The 15,120-nt window shown below is 40.7% G+C and overlaps 1 protein-coding gene across 5 annotated transcripts in view; it reads right to left on the reverse strand.

Moving 5' to 3' along the window:
• Positions 1-6,495, reverse strand: part of PDS5B (PDS5 cohesin associated factor B) — a 98,701-nt gene extending 92,206 nt beyond the window's left edge. For 2 of the 5 annotated variants that reach the window (XM_051778831.1, XM_051778829.1), the window contains exon 1: positions 5,727-6,026. The gene's annotated coding sequence lies outside the window, so the exon portion shown is untranslated. Of the gene's footprint in view, positions 1-5,726; positions 6,044-6,394 lie in introns of those variants that run through there. The other 3 variants (XM_051778830.1, XM_051778832.1, XM_051778833.1) reach the window with 3 other exon arrangements.
• Between the last annotated feature and the right edge of the window lie 8,625 nt (positions 6,496-15,120).

A 15,120-nucleotide genomic window follows, 5' to 3' on the forward strand; every position in this document is an offset into this window, starting at 1 on the left:
TCACAAGAAACTGACAGAGAGAATGAATTCCAGTATCCCAAAGTGACATTCAATCATTCAAATCACTAGATATGCTTTCCCTTCCCACAGTTCCCTGTCAATTCATTTTACATTTCCCAGCTTTTGGAAAATATGCCCACCAACTTTGATATGCAGTTCTAATTCCTAAATACAGCGAGTTGAAAAAAAATAAATTGAAAGACTACCATAACATACACTTACACAGATAGAAATTAATTTGTACTATTTCCTATTTTTAAAAGAGAAATTACAATTTTAATATTGTTTTAAGGCATTTTTGTATGCAATACAGAAGATTAAGGTCGCAATGGCCAATTAAGAAATAAAAAGTTACTCTAAATATGCTCATATATATATATACACACACATATATAAAACATAGTATGGACAACCTAATGGAGAGCTTACTACAGGCAACATTTGTCACTTGGGCAAAACTTTCAAAATGTTTTGAGTTCTCAAAGCACAGATATATCAGCCGTTAAAAAAGAGCACAGAATATTTTTTTCCAAAAACTCTGCATGTAGGAAAATATCTGTTCTTAATTCCTTCAGTTATAGAAATGCTTCCAAGAACTAAGAACTGTATAAATTAATTCAGGCTAATAGAAGAGGAAATGCATCTCCTACTCACTGTCTCTCTGAAAAATTCCCTTACAAATCTTCTGAAGATTTTATCATTGGCTTATCTATTCTTTCTCGTGGCAACAACATCTCAGCCTTGGCCATATTGATCATCATAACTGGTCTACTCTGACCTCCAATCGGGAGGTCTGGAGACACACCATCTATAACGCTGCTGATGCCATTGAGAACGCACACAGGATCACCCTTGAGGAGAAAAGACAATGCAGAAAGAATCGTGCCCTGCAGAATGTACCACCTAAGGAGTCTTTCTGCTGTGCCTTTTGCAACCGGACATACCTGTCTCGTATTGGCCTTTTTAGCCACCAACACGCTTGTAACAAACGTGGGTAGAGACCTTCCCAAATCTTCGTTCGCAAAGCCAGACCATGATGATCTATTCTTTCTTCTGTTTCTAAAAGCTAGGAAAGCAAAACTTTATAGCCCTATTCTGACTACTTCATTCTCAGAGAAAGAAAACCAAAAATAAACTTTATTTTATACCATGAATTAAGTAAAGTAAGAAAATTTGTCTCCCTTAGACCTTTGAAAAGCACTGGGTGGCACTTGGAGTGTCCATAGACATTGTCCCTCACAAATGCTTTCACAAACTATGGCACAAAAACCTGCAGATGCTTCTATATACTTTGTCCTTATGTAGAGGAACTACATATGATGCTTCATACTGAATTTTCAAATAACAAAATTAACAAAATTATTGAGACAGTATCACATCTAATGGCAAGCTGCCCAGCACCTCAATATATTTTCCACAAGAAAAGTCTTTCAAATTGTAAGAAGATAGATGCAGGGGAAAAAATCCCTAAATGTAATTAAAAGTTTCCATGAAGTATCTTCCACTCATTTCTCATAACTGACAACAACTCAATGCTTTTTTGTTAAGAATAGAAACCTAACATGTAGTGCCAAACAATAACTTCCTAGAAATCTGACTGTCTTCACTGAAACTGTACATCTAAATAACAAAGCAGTACTAATAGAAATGAACAGTCAAACTCAAGGTGGCCCAAAGATTACACAGGAAATTTTGATGTAAATTTTTTTCAGGACTTCCTCACGAGCAGTATGTTTGTACTGAGTGTGGGTAACTGAGTGTGTGTGTTATATTTGTTTCTTTCTTTCTTTCTTTTAATAGTCTTTTATTTGCTCCCTTCCTTTGTAAGACTTTAGGAATTCAGATTTTTGATGTTGAATTGACCTACAATGCAGATACACTGGGGATGTTTCAGAGAGAACCAATGGTTGCTTTGACAGAAGTCATGGTCAACCAATATAGATATATTTACACAGAGGTGGAAAGCCTCACTCAACAGTCACTTTTTAAGTGATTATGTTTTAGCTGAATCTAGTACTCTTTAAAAGAGCAACAGACTTCTGCCCCCAGCACAAAAAGGACATTGACCTGTTGGACCAAGTACAGAGGAGGGCCACAAAGATGATCTAAGGGATGGAGCACCTCTCCTATGAGGAAAGGCTGAGAGAATTGGGATTGTTCAGCCTGGAAAAGAGAGGCTTTGGGGTGACCTAATTGCAGCCTTCCAGTGTCTGAAGGGAGCCTACAAGAAAGATAGAGAGGGACTTTTTACATGACCATGTAGTGATAAAACAGGGGGGAATGGCTTCAAAGTGAGAGAGAGGAGATTTAGATTAGATATTAGGAAAAAGTTCTTTACTGTGAGAGTGGTGAGGCACTGGAACAGTTGCCCAGAGAGCTTGCCCCATCTATGAAGTGTTTAAGGCCAGGTTGGATGGAGCTCTGAACACCTGGTCAATGAAAGGTGTCCATGCCCACAGCAGGGGGGTTGGAACTTGACGACGATCTTTAAGGTCCCTCTGAACCCAAACTATTCTATAATAATACGAAAATGTAGTTTAGGTGACTACAAAATGGAAACAACTAAGACAATAACATTTCTGACTGCTAACTTCATATCTTTTTTTATGCATTAAAAAGCATGCAAGTGAAACATCTCATTTCAGCAGCAGAAACATCCACTAGGATTTCCAATAAAGTCAGAAGAAAGTATATACAGTAAGCATTGTATGGAATTGATCTTTAAAGAACAAAGTCTAAATTTGAATACCCCAGATGGGGTCGTCCTGATTCCTGGTTATGGTACTACCACATAAATGGTGACAGACACAAGATGATTAGTACAAACATGCCCATCTGTTGCAAATGAGGTATGGTAGGTTTTTTTTATTACTATTTCTTGAAGCATACTAATACCAAAGTTGCTGTGAGGTGAAAAAACAGAGCTGAAGATCAGGCAGTATAAAACAAGCAGAATGTTTTTCCAGTGCTTAGGATAGGATGTGAAAGAGTAAATTCCACAGATGGGGACAAATTAATAGAGGTCTTAATCCTCAGAAAGTACTTCAGGGAGTTCCCCACACTTTAAAAAGGTTGAAAAGCAGTATATGCTGAGACAGACAATAATAACCTTTAAAAAGAGTGGAGGCATTAACACTGATTCTTGGAAATGAAGCTAAAATATTAGTTGTATTACATGGAATTCCCTCAAATTTTACGTATTACAGTAAATATTCACATTAATAGCATTTTTATTGTGGAATCCAAAACGTTCTAAAGAGGTTTTGAAATAAACCACTAACTTGCTAAAATAACAAAGTTAATTATCATTCACACACTGCACTTTTGATATGTCTTACTTAAGTGTCAGAACTAAACAGACAAAAAACCCCTCAACTTTTCTATGAGACTTCATTCAACTGAAGAGGCTACCAATAGAAAAGCAATAGATATACCATTTATATACATGCACAGTCTTAACTTTTAGATGTTCAACCTCTGAGGGCACGGAAAGATGATTTTTTTTAAAGCATATATTTTGCAATTCTTTAAAAGCCTTGATTCCTTCCAGGATCTGTCAATGCTGCTCAAACAGTTCAGAGGGTCTACAAATCTGGAAAATTAACACAACGCTTCACCACCAAACACATTCTTTTAAAAGTTTCCTCAGTTTTCCCTTACCACCTAATTTCAAAGTGAAAGCTGCCAATATTCCCTTGGTCTATCCGAAGATAATTTCAGGTTCCATTATTGACATTTTGTGCTAAGAGTAAAAACACCATTACTTTAGAAATCTGTCAAAAGGAGAACGGTACTGACAAGTGGTAAGATAATGTATCACGTATCAGACCCACTTTTTGATTCTATAAAGGAACTTGTCTGAAGGCAGCAGGAAAGATTATGTCAAGAAAAAGGAAGGTATGTATTTGGGATAAATAACATTAAGAGAAAAGAATATTAGAATGAAACTGGTAGGGAAAAATTATGAGTTGCAGTATTTTCCTTCATCTATTTTGCATGCTTTTACTGTTCAGCTTTACATTTTCTTATTTGTTGCATCCACGAAAATTCTCCTTGTGCAACAAGTAGCCTTTATCACCTCTTCCAAACTCAGGCTTAAAGAAAAAAAACATTTATTCCAAACACCTTTAAATGAAAATTCTTTACTAAACTAAAAGACTCCTACACATAACTATGCACCCTCTTACTCTTCTGTATGGATATAAACTGGGTGACTCAAGAAAGGACAGAGAGGAAAAAGGTATAACCTGAAAGACTGGTAGAGAGCAACATTTCCCAAAAGAAAATGCACCTCGATCTACTGGAGGTAATAGAGCCTCCTGTTCTATGGACAAAAATGTATAAAGCCCAAGGTCATGCCCATATTTCATTACTGTGCTTTTCCAAATGCTAGCAATGACTGTTGGGTTTTATATGTTTAATTACAGCTTAATAACGACTTAGCTGACTTGCTCAATTTCAGTCCATAAGTAAGCTTGCTAGATACAGTCTAAATTCAATATTTACATGGCACAAGACAAAAAATAGTTGCAGACAAGTGCTATACATATATGATTTTCCACTTTAATTTATTTAGTTGTTTCATCAAAAACTGAAGTGTAGTATATCCACCTTGTATACTAACTAGTTAAGAGAATGCAAGAGATATATAGGAACTATATTAAAAAAAAACAAAATCAAAACACCACACCACACATAGGCACTCCATAGCCCCCACCTTATAGTAATCAAGCACAACCTTGCTTTGAGCACAGACACAAGATGTCATGCAAGTGCTGAAGTACTAAACTACTTTCTCTAGTAGTGCATGCTTTCGAACGCTGTGATGAACATGATACACACACCTCTGTTGAACTACCTCACCTGATGGTCTGTCACTCTCAGTCTTCTTTTAGGATAGTCTGAGCATGGCATATGTTCAGATTTTTCATATCTTTTTGACTTATTACTTTATGCAATATAACATTTTGCATATCTATATTATATACAAGACATACCAGGCAAAATTTCTATAACCTGAAAACTGAACAATTTCACTGGTTTGGAAGAGGAAAATCAGAAAAAATGCATGTCATCTTATCCCCTTCCAAAAACGGGATTTGACACCCGTTTTCAACTATAAAGGCACTCAAATTTTCAACACTCCTTCTATTCCATCCCCAGTAAAGAGAAATCAATTACAGCCAAAGCACCTACCCAGCAAGCACAAAACAAAGACCAACACAAGAATGCTTCAGCAGTTGTGTTAAACGCCTAACTAAATAATCACAGCTCTCAGAAAGCAAGCATAAAAGTCAGAATAAGGCTGGCAAGACAAAATCCAGCTCTATAGGAGCTCGTCTGCTGCAGTTTAATTTTCCAGGACTGTTCACCGTCATTAATTGTTGATCTGTTTTGAAGAACAGATAGTGATTTATTTGCAGCGGGATGAAGTTACGGACCTAGATTCCTGACCGGAGGGTCTCAACGTAAACAATACGTAACCTATAAATTAACCATTCTCCATCTGGCAATTCAGATGTAAAATTCATAGTTTTCCATCTACCAGGCGGCGGCAACCGCCCCCCGCCCCCCCTCCCCGTCCTCCCTTCCCGAGCGCTTTCTATCGGAGCCTGATGCAAAGTGGGAGGGAAAAAGAAAGAGCAGGGGAAAAAAAAAAAAAAAAAGAAAAAAAAAAGGCAAAGCCAGCACGAAAGAGTCGGGCTCGCACACAAGTAGGGACCCACCAAGCCACGGTCCCCGGCAGCTCTTCTCGCTGAGGAGCGCTGCGAAGTGCGGCGCGGAGAGACCGAGCCGGGCGGGAGGGGAGGGGACGGGGGTGTCCCCCAGCCCAGCCCGGGCAGCAGCCGCGCGGGGCGGCGGGAGCCCTGGTGCTGCCCCGCGGAGCGGGGACCAGGCCGGCTGCCCGGGACAGGGAGGGAGAGAGGGGACAGCCGAGGCAGGGAGGGAAGGGACACGCGGGAAGCCGCGATCACTCACTCCCCGCCACGGGCGAGCAACCTCCCCGCCCCCCCCCCCGCCACCCCGCGCCGCGAGGAGCCACCAGCGCTGGGCGCGACACCGCCCGCCGGGCCACCGGGGCCAGGGGGTGACCCCTGGCCCCCGGGGAACCCCAGCCAAGGTCACCCCCTCGCCCGAGGGGCCGGGGGGGCGCGGCAAATTTAATTTGTGACGCCGGGCACAGGAAAGGGGGGAGGGGAGCAGCTCCGCGGAGGGGCGAGGGGGATGGGAAAGGGGAGCTCCGCCGCGGGCCGAGGGCAGCTCTGCCCTCCCTCTCTCCCTGGAGCGCCGGCCGCGGAGCTCGGTCTGAGCGGGCGCCTCCCCACCCCCGGGAACGGAAAATGGAGCGGGGACGGGGTGGGGGTACCCGCGGCCGAGGTGCCGCGCTCCTTACCCCGCCGCCGCCGCAGCCGCCTCTCCTCGCTGGTCGCAGGCGGGTCCGCTCCGCGCTGCCGCCGCTCCGGGCTCGGAGAGGCGCTGCCGCTGCCGCCGCCGCCGCAGCCAATCGCCGCCAGCCCCCTCCCCTTCCGCAGCTCGCCCCGGTCCCCCTGCCGGCTTCAAAATGGCGCCAACTAGGCTCCGGCTGCTCCAATGGAACCGCCGAGCGGCGCGAGAGCGGCCACCGCGGGGCAGCAGCGCCCCCTGCCGGCCGACGCGCGCACGGCGGGCGGCACCCACGGCCCGCCCGCGAAAGGGGCCGAGGGGCGGCCCGCGGGCAGCCCGCGGCTGGTGGGCCCCCGGAGAGCTGGAGGGGCGAGCGCTTCCCCAAAACAACCCGAATTGTTAAAGGATTGCGGTAAAACAATAAGGAATGAAGCCGCTTGGCTGCAGAGAAAGAGCAGAAAAAGTAGCAGAAGTCGCTCATCGAGCCCTTCGGTTTTGCTTCAGTGAGTGCAAGAATTTGAGGGGCGCCCTTACAGGAAACTGCAAACAGAAAAGCAATGTGGTTTCTTCTCATCACTGCAGATAAAAATGCTGCGTTTGTCACAAAATCGTAGAACAGCTGAGCTGTAAGAGACCGATCAGGACCATCAAGTCCAACTCGTGGCCCTGTGCAGGACACCCCGAGTCACACCATGTGCCTGAGAGTCTTGTCGAAACACTTCTTGAACTCAGACAGGCTTGGTGCTGTGACCACTTCCTGGGGAACCTGCTCCAGTGCCCAGGAACCCTCTGGGTGAAAAACTTTCTCCTGATACATCAGGAGAGCATGAAAATGTTTAGAAGATTATTATTTTAAAAACACAAGTCACACTCAACAGATCTGTTGAAATATACCCATGGTTTTTTCTAGTGTGAGAAACACACTTCAACAGCCAAGACATTGTAACTAGTGTCTTAAATCTTTTACAAACTTTCCTTAAGCTTTCTGAACTTGCTAATACATTTTAACCGGCATGCATGATTTTCATTCAAGTTTTAAAGTACATTAAATACCCTCATCTTCTAATAGAGGCTACGCCAGTCCTACCAGAACTGTTACATAAAAATCACTTTTCAGGCCCCCAAACTCCCCTTGTTTACATTTTTTCCAGTGAATTATGTTTGTTCCACTCCTCCTGAAAGCAAAAGTACTACTGCACAGACAGAAAACACAGGAAGACTTTGATAATTTTATACTACTTACTTCTGGGAAGGATCCTGGACTTGGAGTCAAGGATATAACTTTTTGATGCAGGCCAAAAAATTTATCCTCAATTCCGCTATTGTCATCTATCTGGGCTCACCGAGGTATAAAAATCCTAGGTTGGGGAACACATCTTTTTCCTATGGAACACTTGCACGTGTGTGCAGAGATGCTTGCAAACCAGTGGAAAAGTTAAACACTCACACAACTATTGAAATTGCAAACCAAGTGTATGACTGTGACAGTAACCCGTGCACTGACATACTCCAAACGCAAACATTTTACTCCGGAGCAGGTCACAGCAGCGACACTTCCAGAGCCTGTCAGGACGCCTGGAGCGTCGGACATCTCGCGGAGCAGGACAAGGTGCTGTGTGACGCTCTGTCCGTCATTTCCCTCCTGCACCGACACCCTTCGGAAATCGGTACATTGGAGGTGATCTCCACTCCGCCTTTCCCCTCCCCGTCTCGGTTTCGCAGTAGCGCGCGCGGTCCTCCGGAGGGAGCCCGTCCGCCACTGCTGCTCCCTCATCCTCGCGAACCGACTTGGAAAGTATTAGGAACCACCGCTGTGCCTACGGGAGTGAGTAACAAGCACGCACTCCCTTTTCGATGCAGTCGTACCGGAAAAGAGCTGCACGGTGCAGCTTGTGCCAGTGCTGGCTGTGTCCCGAGGGCAGGCTCAGCCTCCCCCATGAGAAATGTTGTGTCTCACACGGCACTGGTGCCTGTAAACAGCCTCACTTTTGCCGGATTTGCCACCGCCCAAAAGTGCAGGCAGGTGTGTGTTACTTACAGAAACTGTATACTTGATAAAGATTAAAAATATTTGCACAAAATAAATATTTTGCTTGCGATATGACATATAGAGAAAGTCAGTGCGTTGGTGCCACAGAACTTCAAAGACCAGATCCTTTACACAGAATCATAGAATCATTTAATGTTGGAGAAGACCTTTAAGAACCCTGAGTCCAACTATTAATCCAGCACTGACAAGTCCACCATTAAACCATGTTCCCAAGTGCCACAATAAATACCTTCCAGGATGGCAACTTCACTTCTTCCAGGGCCTGACCACCCTTTCAGTGAAGAAATTTTTCCTAATATGCAATCTAAACCTCCCCTAGTACAACTGGTGGCCTTTCCTCTTGTCCTGTCATTTGTTACTTGAGAGAAGAGATTGCCCCACCACCTGGCTACACCCTCCTTTCAGTTAGTTGTAGAGAGCGATAAGGTCTCCCCTGAGCCTCCTTTTCTCCAGGTGAAACACCCCCAGCCCCCTCAGCTACTCCTCGTAAGATTTGTGCTGCAGGCTGTGTGTGCTAAAGACACTCTTCACATCTCAGTGTTCAAGTGACAATGACGAACATAGTCAAAGAACATACTACACAGCAGTATCCTTCTCACAGCTTTCTGTAAAAACATGGTGGGAAAATAGAAGATTGCAGTGACAAGGGCCTTTTAGTCCCTTCTTTATCAGATTGACAATCTCTCCCCTTGGATCATTTTAGTTATCTTTCTCAATTCATTCTTTAAATTTGTTGTGTCCTTGCAGACCAGAACTGCACACTGCACTCAAGATAGGAGTACACTGAGATTTCCCACAGAGAAGTGAACTGCCTTCTGTCTTGCTCTCAGTACTATTCCTCATGATGCCTTACATCTCTGTTGTTTACTGGGGGTTTTTTGGTTGCTACTGCAGTTTGAATCAAAGATTTCAGAGAGCTGACAACAGTGACTTCAAGTTTTCATGAATTTAGACTTCCAGGTTTGACAGGTAATTCTATGCTTTGCCTTACACTGATCTACTTCTCAAAGCCTATCTTTTTACCCATTCACTTTCATGAGGCCTTATGGAGTTTTTTCCACTGGCACAGCATTTTATTACCTGGAAGAGTTTAACATCATGCAAGTATTATTCTGAGTGCAACCCCTTTTCCAGGTCCATTGATGAAGATCGAAGATTGATGCATAAAACAACATCAGTAAACCCAAACATTTCTGGAAGAGAGAATTGTTGGAAAGTAACCATTAAACTGTTTTCTCTGTTTCCATCCTTCAACCAGATTTCCAACTCAGTATAGGACATTAACTCTGATTCCATGGTAACTTTGACAGCTTTTAGTGAAAGACCTACATCAATGCTCTTTGAAAATAGAGGTATGTTCCCTGGTTTGTCCTTGTCCACACACTTTCTGACTCACAAACCTGCTTGAAGTCTCTGTGTCACTATCTCCCTTCACAGAAACTATGCTGGCACTTTCCCAAGACATTATTACTGTGTCTCCTTCCTCATTACAGCAACCCTGAGGCATTTGCATGTATATTTTGCCCTCAATTTTTTTCATTCATGGACTTGAACCAAAGAGATACGCAAAGATATATAAACTTTTAGGATACTTCAAAACAGAATAGTTATTAAAAAAATAGTTTTATAAAAACAAGAGCTTTAAGATATACCTTACAGGACTGAAGAGGAAGAAAGCTGGCATGTGAGAAGAGAGATATAGACTTTCATACAACTGCAGCATCTCACTGTGGGATGAAAAAAAGTTGGAATCTGCCTCCTAGAATGACTTGGTGCTCCAGACCTGAGCAATCCCTACTGATTCATTAGGGTGAAATATTAAAATTGCTTAATGAAATCTTATAGTCCCAGGGGACTTCCCAGGGAAGGAATAGATTGGAGGGAGCAAAATCTTTTTTCTTTTGGTTCATTTGTTGGTTTAATTTTTCCCCCAGGAGAAGAAAAGATTTTAGCTTAACAATATTCTAAAAGTCTGTCCTGGATAGCAAGATCAGTCATTTCATAGGACGGTGAACTAACACATGGAAGAAGGGAGGGACTATAGAGCAGAAACCAAGAACACCTGGTTTTGATAGCAATACGTTGGGAATTTTTTATTAACTTCCCTTCCCTATACATATGACTGAAGAGTATGCTTTTGACTAAATCCCTTCATACAGTCATCACCAGGGTCAGATGAAGGGACAGCACAAATAACAAAGAATTTGAATGGAAGCCAGTTGATGGGTTTTTATATGAATGCAAAATACAAGTTAAATTTCTAACATTACATGCGTTACCCAAAATCACTTAAATTAATATTAAAGTGCCCTTTGCTTCCTTCTGTATATGGTTTGGACAAAATCAAGGCAGAACAGAAGAGTAAAAATTGAAAAGTTTAAGAAATACAAGGTGCATTTTATCCCTTTTTTCACCACACTTATCTAAATTCCCTTTCTTAATTTAGCATGCTTGTGAATATGATACTTTTGTTTCCAGCACAGATATAATGACCTTTCACTTCTGGTTGTCTCTCTTATAATTGTGACCCTTGGACAACTGCATCAAAAATATTTTACTAGAAAAACAAGATTAAATATTTGTCATTTATGTACTGAGCTCTTCACACTGAAAGGTGTTTTTGCCATGTAAGAGGGAGACCTTCAACTTGCAGGTATAGTGATTTGTCTTAGAGAAAGAAAAATTAGTTCATTTTTTAGTGTTGTTCTACTAAATAGCTGATACTACTATGAACATGACTTAGCTTTGCAACTAATTTTAGTATCTCCTATGTCTCTTAAGTAATTTGCAAGGAAGTCACATGGAAACAGTGACTTCAGATGACTGGAATTTTTAGACTCTTACTGTCTCTGTGTGTGCTGTTTCCAACATTGTCTCCTTGTAAACAAAAATCAAACAGCTGAATAAAACAGCGATGCTAAGAAGCGACTAGCTTTAATATACGTGCGCTATAATATCTGAATTTTAAAAGTACCACTTTAATCTCAGTGCTAACAAGTCTGATTCTACCAGAAATACCCATCTGCACCTGTCTTGTGGCTGTTTTCTAATAAGAAGACAAGAGTCATTAAATACTATATGGTATTTCACAAAATCAGGCAAACCAATCAAACAAACCAAAACAAAATAATAAAGCTAGAGAGGATATGAGGATGTGATGTTACTCTTCAGGGTGAGAACTGCAGAGAGCCTTTCACTCTACCTACTCTTCTGCTTTTTCCATTAAATAGTTAATAGCTACAGTGGGACACTATCAAGATTAAATGAGCTACTAAAGTAAGACTTTTTATCAAAACGAGAAGTATTACCCCCTCTCAAAACATGTAATCTTGAGTCAGCTGTAGATGTATCTTTATCTCTGACCTCTTCCTAAAGAGGTCAGTGCCTTTCTGGAGACATGCATGGGAAGAGAGCAATAAAATGTTCCATGGTACAGTAGGCACAGGAGCAAAAACATAATTTAGATTTTTAATATACTAAACAGAATCTCTCTTAACTGCAGATGGTGCTTTATTTTGCTACCAACCACTGCATCCTTTACGCTTTAAGTAAACAAATCTAACAGTCTTGCTGTCTGACAGGAGTAAGCTGTAGAGCATTAATACAAAAACCTTTACAGCCTCTAATACAGGATTGTTGTCAGGGTTTTGTAGGGCATTTTTTCTTGTTAGTTTTTGTCAGGTTGTGGGTTTTTTTTCATTCTGGTATGACTTAACAGCTATTTTGTTGCTAAATGTCATCGAATCTTCTTGCTGACCATTGTCTTATTTGCACAGTGTATTCCTACAGCTCAACACTAATACAACTGATGGTAGCCAGTGTCTAAAAAGTCACAGTAGTCAGGGTAAAAAAATTTGTTCTTCCCTTCTTGCCTTGAAGACAAGTAAGACAGTAGCGGATTAGTATTTTGGGAGTCTGTACCAGCAGTCTTTCTTTCCCTGGTGATTAGCTCAGTTTGTCAATTAATTGTATTAGTTTCTCCTCTGAGTTACCTTTATTTGATTTAAATGCTCTCCAGCCCTAATTGAGATGTAGGATAGGAGGTGGGAGAGACTACATAACTTAAATATTTTTAAGCAATGCTGTTAGTTTGACAAAATGGGAAAAAAATTAAGAAATTATTCTACTGTAAGTTGTGTCTGAAAAGTGAGCATTTCAGTTGTTTGCCTTCTAGTAATCAAATAAAAGTAATTTCAGGTAATAACTGAGTAGTTAAAATGAAGAAGTATTCCATGAGACAGTGGGGATGTCAACACTGCCATAACTAAGCACGTTGCATTACATTTTTGTAATATTTCATCCTCTCACTCAAACATTAGTATATTAAGCATTAAATACTTAAACATATTGTGTGGCGTAAAATGCTGAGTATTTTTCAGTTGATCTATATAATTTGTTCTTGTGTTCGGGAATTACACACAATGCTTCATTTCTTTCTGCTACTCACACTTTTTGCTTTTACCATTCCACTGTGTGCCCTCTATTTAGAGCTACTTATTTTAATGTCCCATTGAATTTCAGTCTACTGAAGGCATTACACTCAGTCTCCTTCATTTTTATGTAAATTTGAGATGCTATTTAGAGAGTCTTGCAGAGTAAGCAGTTACTGGACCTTCACCTTAAGTGTCAGCTTCCTAGAAATTCTCCATGCTCTACTTTGAAATACATGAATTGTTCAGAATTGTGTTTTCTTGGTTGGCTTTCACAACCCATAAGCTCAGCTTTGTCGTGGGCCAGCAGTTGTTACCTTTTCTAAAGCACTCTGTCTTAAAGGTTAAATGTCACCATTCTTTTAGTTCTGTTTTCCTATAATGTAACTCACAGAACAGGTGCTTTACTGTCAAAAAAAAACCCCAAAAACTAAGTATCATGATGATTTCAGCTAAAAACCATCAAATGAAAGGTTTTGAGAACCTCCAAAATAAACTAATTAGTGTTTCTTTTATTTTTTCCCTGTTGTTTTTGTCTCCAAAAGGATTCATGCAGTACTGGAAGGGAATCAAATAATAATATTTAAATGGCAAATTAGTTATATCATAGTCAAAAGAAATCAAATCTATCCATGTCTTAAACATCACTTACTAAAATCTGTTGCATGTATTAAAAAATGCTCCTATATCACAGAACCAGCAGGCTACCAGGATTTTTAAATTTTTTTGGTAAAAAGATATAACTTTATCAAAACTGTAATTCATAAGTTAATCCTCAAGTTGAAATTTGAAAATAAAAACCTCCACATTATCTGCGGCAATTAATAAGTAAAAAACTTACTGAGTTTTTACCTCTGAAACTTTGATATGACCAGTATTCCTCTTTGCCATGTAAAAGTTTCAGAAAAACAATTTGGCAAGCAACATTCCTAGTTTATTGAGTAAACCAGTTCTCTTAAAGTTCTCCAGAATTTCTCTCTAGATATAGTTTGGTTTAAATTCAAAGAATTATGCAATGGTATTTCTTAAGTCATCTTGAAGTCTCACTTTTTCAGACATAATTTAGTAGAGTGACAAGACAAATTACCACCCAAGGTCATTACCCTTTAGAGAGAGGTGTGATTAAATCTAAGTCTGTAACTAGTCCTCTTGAACTCCAATACATGCTTTATTAAAGTGTTATTAGAAGAACAGTTTTATGAGAAGGAGTCCTCTGTTATGTCAAGTCTGATAACAAGATTCAGGCACAAGATCTAAATGGTTGAGTTATCATTCCCCATTAGCCCTTAAATATTAAAGCCAATTTCAAGTAGTTCCCACTGGATATTTATTTTTTCCCCTTGTTATTACAGATGGAGTCTCCTCATTTCTATATTAAGTTTTGCCTAATCTTTTCTATTAAAAGGCAGAACACAGGCACTTATTGTTTTGCTAACAAACATTTAATTTTTGAGTTAATACTTTTCATGACAGCTACCTTCTTTATGCTGAGTTATTTTGGAAAGTTTCATCTAAAATGTTTCCATATGCATATTTAAGGAAAACATTTCCATATAGAAAAGAATAGCATGATGCTTTTATTAAAAATACCCTGTGCTTCTGAGAAATCTGAAGAATAGTCCTCTTCGTGCTGCCATAACAGCTGCCATTCTCTGAAGAGAATGTATGTATTCTCAGTAGTTTTCCCTGAGGAAATGGATGCCACTGTGCTGCTGTGTTCCAGATTTTGCAGGAGAAGATAAAGGCAGCACATCAGTCTTTTGCCGGAAAAAAGAAAATGATAAAAACCAGAAGGAAGAAAACACCCTGAACCAAATGGAAAGGGAGGGAAGGGGGAAAAGAACAGCATTAGTAGCAGGAAGTGATACAGGGCTATGGAATGTAAAGGAATAACTGGAACCAGACAAGATCGTATTGGAAAGGAACAGTAGAGGTGAGGAAGAGATTGGTAGTCACAGTGGGTAGAAACAAACCCACTGTGAGTACAATAACAATTGCAAGGAGGCGCTGGGTGGAGTAACATGGTAGAACAGGTCACGTTAGTAAACCACAAAGGAATCAGTGGACAGCTGCCATCATTCCTTTTTTATTTAGGAAATCAAATGCAAAAGCTACTGTGAGAAAATGCTCCATTTGCAAGTTCAAACACTCAAGTTACATAATGTCAAAATTACTTCTTTTCATAGAACATTATTCACTCCCCTTACACGTACAAATTATGATGCAATGTGTAAGGTTCAAATCAACTTAAACTTA

Source organism: Manacus candei, unplaced genomic scaffold (genome assembly GCF_025592945.1).
Source record: "Manacus candei isolate 608988 ecotype Guabito, Panama unplaced genomic scaffold, ASM2559294v1 h1tg000014l, whole genome shotgun sequence".
Taxonomy (NCBI): Eukaryota; Metazoa; Chordata; class Aves; order Passeriformes; family Pipridae; genus Manacus; species Manacus candei.